Genomic DNA, 7,825 nt, shown 5'->3' on the forward strand with positions numbered 1-7,825 from the left:
TTTTTAGCATTATCTTTCTTCTTTTTCCTTAGATTTCCTGAATAATTTATTTATATAATTAATATAATCTGATTTTTTGATTTGATCATCTTGAGAAAAATACGCAATTAACCATTCTGTAAACAAATTATAATTCAGAATATTATAAATGCTAAGGAAAAATTTACGACCAATATTATATTGAAAACGGCACTCACCATAGAGAGCTTCGAATAATTCAGGGTCAATTCTGGGTCGATCACCAACTTTTCCGAGTGCACGATAATTTTTAAGTTTTTTACCATATATTTCCATTAGAGTGAGTTTGACTGCATATTTCCAATCTAGTGATGACTGAGTCTTACTTTTCTTAATTATGTACGCTGCTGTTTCAGATGATAGATATATTTCGTGGTTGGCACCAATTTTTGTATGAGTTCGCAAATTTGCAATAGAAAATTCTTCAGGCAACTAAATAACATGAAGTAAAAATAAATTATTGAATAATTAAACTTGGCAAAACATATGTTTCATAAGAATTCCACCATTTTATGATTATAATTGAAACGTCTATTCGATTTTGCACGATTGAATTAATATTTTTATTTTTAGATGAGAAAATATAGAACTTAGAGACCTTAACCAGTATTCCAAAATATCTAGAGTACTGATTTAAGTCTTCTAAGTGTAAAAATAGACTTTGGAGATTTTAACAAATAACAAAATGTTGGGTGGCATATTCATTATCAAAGGAATTGAGGCTTTGAAGATTCGAACCAGGCCCATTATTTCGACTCGGGAATGACCATTTTTTTACAATACAAATCATTTAACTGAATTTAATTTGTCGAGTGAAGGTGACAAGTAGAAGAAGGAAAACTTCAGAATATTTGGCTTATTTGAGAATTTGGTTCTTTTTATACATAAGTTATCAATGTAATACTAATTGATATTCAAGGAAAAGAAAAAAGTTAATTGAAAGATAATTCATCATTGTTCGTTATCAGCACTTCCTATAAATTTGCAATGCATAGATAAGAAACTGTAAACAAAACTTGTTTGTTGCAATTTTGATAAAAAGTTTTCAAATCACAATTATATTCTTTTTAAAACAAACAAACAGCTAATAAAGAACAATTCCATAAATATTGATAAAAACTAACTGTCGTTACACAATTTTATAATAGCTTATGTAATGGTGTAAGTTGAATGATAGCAATACATTGAAATAAATTCATTAATACTTAATAATTAATTTATTTATAGTTTTAATACTCTATCATATTTCAAGCATATTCATTCTCGAAAAAATATTTTTGGTTTTTTACACAGACACAAAATAAATGAGTACGTAAACGTACGATACGCATTTTGATAAGTTTCCGATCGTTTCCTAACCATTTGAAAGCGTCTCTGTGCGTTTTCATTTCATTGATTTTTAAAAAATTTCTGTTCCTGAATTTACCTCCATTAATAATTGAAGCCACCCTCTATGACTGAATTCCACTCGCTATCTATGGACTTGAATTGGCCATTTTGACATTCGATAAAAAAATGTTTTAAATTGTGAACAATATTTTTCCATGTCATACATATTAATATACATTAATGTTAATCGCAATTCATCGACCACTTCACTTTGCTCAGATATTTCATTTAAAAAAAAAATCATAAAAAAATGTTTATTACATTGAGATGAAATTTGAATGCAAATTTAGAAACAGACTGATTTATTTATTTTAAAAACTTTCAGAAATCTTTTTTAAATCTAAATCAGTAAGTATTTCGTTTTCTCACTGATTTAAAAAATAAAAATATTGTTTAAAAATTTGGATTTTTCTTTAAATGTACTTAATTTTAATTTATAATTTTATTTTACGACAACTAAATAGAGGAACAAAGATATCACATGTTGGGTAAGTTTTTATCTTCCTCATTCATGTACGTGTTATTCTGTTCGACACGACCCTTATGACAGCGCGCTGTAGAGATATCGAACTTCATTTACACACAAACCCCTGTTACTATAATATTCACCGTTAAGAAATGTCAAATGGTTATTTGAATGTCATAAATGGACACGACTTACAGTTAGTGTGATTAACGGAAACCAGGATTATAGAGATTAAATCAATAACTTGTAGAATTAATTGAGAACTGTTAGATAACATCACCTCAAATTATTATGATGAGTTTCGATATTGCATTTCAATGAAGCTAAATAATAATCATTATATTAGACATCTAAAATGATCTTACAATTTAAAATTGTTTTTCTCGGTAAGTGTTTTGAATAAAGAAAATAACAGTCATTATAAATATTTATCTTTATGGTTTTATTTATATTTTGATTATAAATAGAGTTGTAAAAACCACGGAATATAATTAATGTAATAAAATGCAATCAGTGTAATAAAACTTGGACTTTAGGACTTAAAGAGACACGTAAGCCTGATTTACTCTATTCGGGAAACTACTTACATAATAATGTGATTAACACTACGTAAAAGCAATATCATGTAGAGGACGGCCTTTCAGATGTTTTGTCATTTGAAAAAAGTTATCAAACAATTTTTACTAGACAGCATATTTTTTTCAAACCAATACGAAATATTTCAGCCTTGTTAACTATTTTTTCATGATTTAACACTAAGAACAATCTATGAAACACTAGAAAATCGTCTAATAAAAATTTATATAATATTTATAGTTTTCACTGCAAATCGTAGTGTTTTAAAATGACATCACCCATTCGATTAACATTGTAGTTACTTTTTAGATGCTTGGAAGTGTCTAAAAAGTAACTACAATGTTAATCAAAAGGGTGACGTCATTTTAAAACACTTCAAAATTTGAGATTTGCAGTATAGGAGTGTATTTTCTACACAATCATCCCGTTTGTCATTTTACTCAGGATAATAAATTTAAGAGAGATGTAAACAGGAAACTGGGTCTTTGATTTCATATAATAACACGTGGACCAATAATCTATATTAGTTTATAGTAATGACTTATTTCCGATGATGGCTAACAGGGTCAGAAGAGTATAAAGAAATGGGACTAAGCCTCAGTCCCCTGCAAGCTAGTGAAGCTATCACATATTTCTTGTTTTATATTATTAAAAAGTTTTGGCTAGTACAGATGTATTATTAACCTTTGAATAAGTGTTATTGATAAACTATGTTCATGCTGAGCATTATTATTAGATAAATTCTGTATGTAACATTTATTAAACTTATATATCCTATAAAACTTAATATATATTCTATAAAATCTTCTATGACAGTGTTGTTATTTTTTTTTAGCATCTTTTTAATTTCGAATCAAAACAAGAATCCGTTAAGTACATCCATTATTTTTTGTATAAAAATTTCCAATACGAATAAATTAAAAACGAAAAAACCTTTTTATTTATCCAATAATGGTATGTTCATGTAAACAATATGTGTTGAAAGAAGTTCAATTTCGTTCGAAGAGAACATTTTACTATTATAATTATTCATTGTTATTTTTTCATCATTAATGTCATTAAGATCAGCTTCTTTAAGAATATCAAAACTTGGCCGAGACAAAATTATTGGATAGAATTATTATATACGATTATGTACAGTTTTATGAAGAACTGTATCCAAAAAATGAGACGATAGAATCGTATACAAATATATATTGTCAATGAATAAACATGAAGGAAATTTGGAAGATTATTGTCCAGTATTACATACAAGTCGTCCCTTTTTCAACTTCATATGCATAAAAGTCTTCCCTCAAAATTGTATAAATATTACTTCAAGAAATCGACATAACTTTTTATGCAAAATTTACCACATGATTTCTCTCCGTGTATATAATTTCATATAAATTAGAAAATTATATTCAATTACTAACTGAATTCTGATTTCATCTACATTTATTAAAATTATCAATTAATATCCGGTTCCTAACTTAATTATAATTGCTGAAAATAACTTTTTGAATTAACGATGTCATTTTCGTAGTATCGATCCCTAGATTTTCGTAGTCACAGTCTAACATCGTAACTTTTCTGCCACCCTGTAAATTTTAGAAAGTAATTTTTGAATTATCTATTTGAAATGCTCATTACATCTATCGATGGAATTTGATAAAAAGCAATATGAAATTTCCTTTAAACTGATTGTTTTTTTAAATTAATGAAAAAAAAAATCTGTTCATCGAATATGTAATGATATATTCTGAAAAATACATCTTTTACATCTGATACGATAAATATAAAATATTGTAAAATATAGAATGAAGACAACAAATATTAAAAGAGGAAAGTTCATTATAATGACAGATTCAAAATACAGAATCTAAAATATGACGTCTAATTTGTGCTAGTCTCAGTCACAACAATAATAGAAAAGCTGAACATTCTAGCGTACACTAAATTTTTTTTAATGGGATAAAACGAAAAAATTAATTACTATCACTACTACACTTATTACTTTACTTATTTTTATTACTTAGAACACTCTAATCACTTTCATTACTATTATTTTTAAAGGTTTTCACTTTGTGTTGTACATTATCCTTTTGAATGATCCTTGTACTCGGTTCTTTAGAAAGATGAATAAATGAATGGACCATATTGAAGATTGGTCCAAAATCCTACCTTCTTCTCCAATAAATAAGTTTATACTTTACGTGATGGAAAGTTCAACGTACGGATTGATACAAACTTGGAAGAAATTCGGAGTAAATCTATTTAATTAATTAAAATTTTCCAGCAAATTATTGTAAAATTTTTAGAAACAGTTGAATGCAATCTATGATAGTCTCCTAAGTCTATCTGGGTTCTTTTCTAAATTCAGCCCGATTAAGGTCATCCTACTTCTTCTCAATCAAAAACACTTTATTCATGACTGTATATAGTTCAAAGTATAGATTTTCAACTTTGCCCACAAGATAGTTAGAACCACACTCCTCTTGCATATGATTATTTATTCAAATGATTATTTTTCATAGTCTACCACCCAAATATATGTATATATAGAAATCTAATATGAATCTCTAGAATTTACATTGGAATTATTATTCCCGCAATGCTTGACCTGTTTGAACTATTGATCGTCACCGCAGATATTGGTGACAACTACAAAAAATTTAATATCAAGACATTGATTCTGAGGGAACAGTTAAATAGGAGAATATTGCACATTAATGTTGGTGAATAGCAAATACATATGCAAAAGTGATAACAAGATAAATAAAAATTCACAAAGGATATAAGGTACTTCCTCAGTGGCATGTTTTGGTGGAGCGATGAATTCACGAAATGTATCATCCTGTGCACGATTATTCCCCTCGTGCGCGCACTCGGTATCTCGTGTCAGGAACAGCGGTTTCGGTACTCGTCTAGTTTCCGAATCGTAATGGATGCGGTTGCTCGTGTCGATCAGTATGCAACGAGGTTACGTAACGCCGAACTGGCACGGGAATAATATCTACTCTGTTATATCGTCGAATGCTTGACTTCTGCAAGCTATGCACCAGTATCAATCCAGTGACAAATATTTATCATTAATACCATATATATTTTTCATGTTTGTTCAGTTCAGTTTAAACATCCAAGCACTCGGGATACTACATATCGTCCAATTGCTTTCGAATGTAATCAGGTAAAAAGAAAATTGATTCTTTCAGTGATTTTCAGCCTGATAAGGCACGTAAATGGAGTGAGGACTCTGTTATTCATGCTAGTTTAAAGTCACAGTAATAAAACTGCTGCTATTTGCTCAGGATTTTCAATTACCTGTTATTAGGTAAATACACTATTGACACAGCAATTGAAGTAAAATGGAAAAATGAGAAGAATGTAGAAGGGGAATGGAGTAGTTAAGTAAATTAGGTGCTAAGAAGTTGCATTTAAAGACTTTTTGACTTTTCTTTTTTTGTACTATTGAATTTTTTCTTAAGTGATTTTTTATGGGGTTGAAAATAATTAGTTGTATATTGACAATAATAAATAAGTTATTCTGAAAGTTTTTATCTATTAATATAAGATAACATATAAGAAATGGTTTTATCCAATTATTATTTCAAAATAAGGGAATATTTCCATCTAAGTCAAATATTTTATACACTACATGTATCTTACTTAGAGACTAAAGGCAGATTGTCTGTAAACTGTATCGAGTTTCTGATTCAAGTTCCTGAATTTAGGTTTAGTAATTAATAGTGCTGAGCTTCTGGATACATTTCTCAGTAACTATGTTTTTTTTCCTTTATAGAATTTTCTCAAATATACTTTGAATCAGAAATGAGGATATGACAGATAGTCATCATAGCTATCTTATATAACTCTAACAGCGATTTCTCTATATCACTACTTTAAACACTTCCTACAGTAATATTTTAATTTCACTGCACTCAGTCTGTGATATTTTTTAAACTTGTGCTGTGATTCTTCGTTAAAATTCTTCATCCTACCAATGATTGATTGAAAAATTCGACAATAATTGAAATTTTTAAATTATTAGACAACCACCCAGAATACTCTTTCTGTGTGCAATATATTTTTGTATTGAAAAAAGTAAAATATAGAATTAGAATCAGAATAATTCCAAAATTTAAATTATTTTTTTAAAAGATAAGCTTTTGTTGGTTCAAGAGCAGTTATTGAAATTAAAAATATCTCGCAAATAGTCTTATAAATAAATTTATCAACGTTACCGTATTGATAATATAAATTTGAAATCAATAATAGTACACAACTGTTTGTGTATCGTGTCAATCATTGGAAACTTAAGATAACATGAGCCGTCAGCAAAATATCTGTTAATCAAAACATCCTAGAAATACATCGTATAGAATAGCTTTTGTATTTTGGAATATTGTGCTTTAGATAATAATGTCGGGGATGTCAAAATAATACTGACTACATTTAATAGTAAAAATACATTACATTCAAAGCTGTCTATATATAGTCGAAACATTGAATGAGTAGACTTGGAGGTCATACGAGAAATTATTTTAAGTTATTTTGTCCACTACTTACTCCAGTGCAAAAAACTTATTTTATATTTTGCAACGAAAATAATCTGTCAATAAACAAAGATGTAAGGGGTAAAAAGGGGTAAGGAAATCGCTCTAATTTCTATTTAATTATGGCGCATGCACCCTTTCCAATTCAGTCGGAGTGGAGATGGTTTTGTTGACTATAAGGGACTTGTCAACTGAAGATAATGGTCACTTGATGATAGCGAAGTTGGCCATAGAAAGCTTCAACTGTATAATTATTACTAAAGAGAAATATTTATCTTAAAAAACGCTCAAGGGAATTTGATCCAAAAAATTCGTCAAATGAGACCAAATTATTTTGTTGTAATTATTTACAATTAATTGACGTAACTTCATAGGATACTTTGATGTCACTGGAGCCAATGTTCATTCAAAAGCAGGTTAATAGCTTATATAGAAAAGCAATTTTATTTATTTATTTTTATTTATATGCTAATTTATTCAAGACTTTTAATGGTTAATAAAAGCAATGGCTGATAAAGTGATTTATTTACCTTAATTCCTTTTCAGATTAACTTTTCATCAACAATTCAAGGGTAACTTTTTTTAAGGTTTTAGTTTCAAGAGATAAAGTTAAAAGTTATTCCCGTAATTCTATTTTTCTCGTTTTTCAGATAATTCATTATATACATTCAATCCAATTGAACAAAAATACTATTGTGTACTATTTAAAGAATTTTTTATTCCCTATTAACAACGAATGGAACTAAACATACTTTCCATTTTTCTAATCAAAAAATTCAAAAATTTTAACTTCATTCATTCTACTTGATCAATTGAAATTTAATTGCAAAAAAATGTAATG

Source organism: Chelonus insularis, unplaced genomic scaffold, assembly GCF_013357705.1.
Source record: "Chelonus insularis isolate UGA/USDA-ARS -01 unplaced genomic scaffold, ASM1335770v1 contig_379_pilon, whole genome shotgun sequence".
NCBI lineage: Eukaryota > Metazoa > Arthropoda > Insecta > Hymenoptera > Braconidae > Chelonus > Chelonus insularis.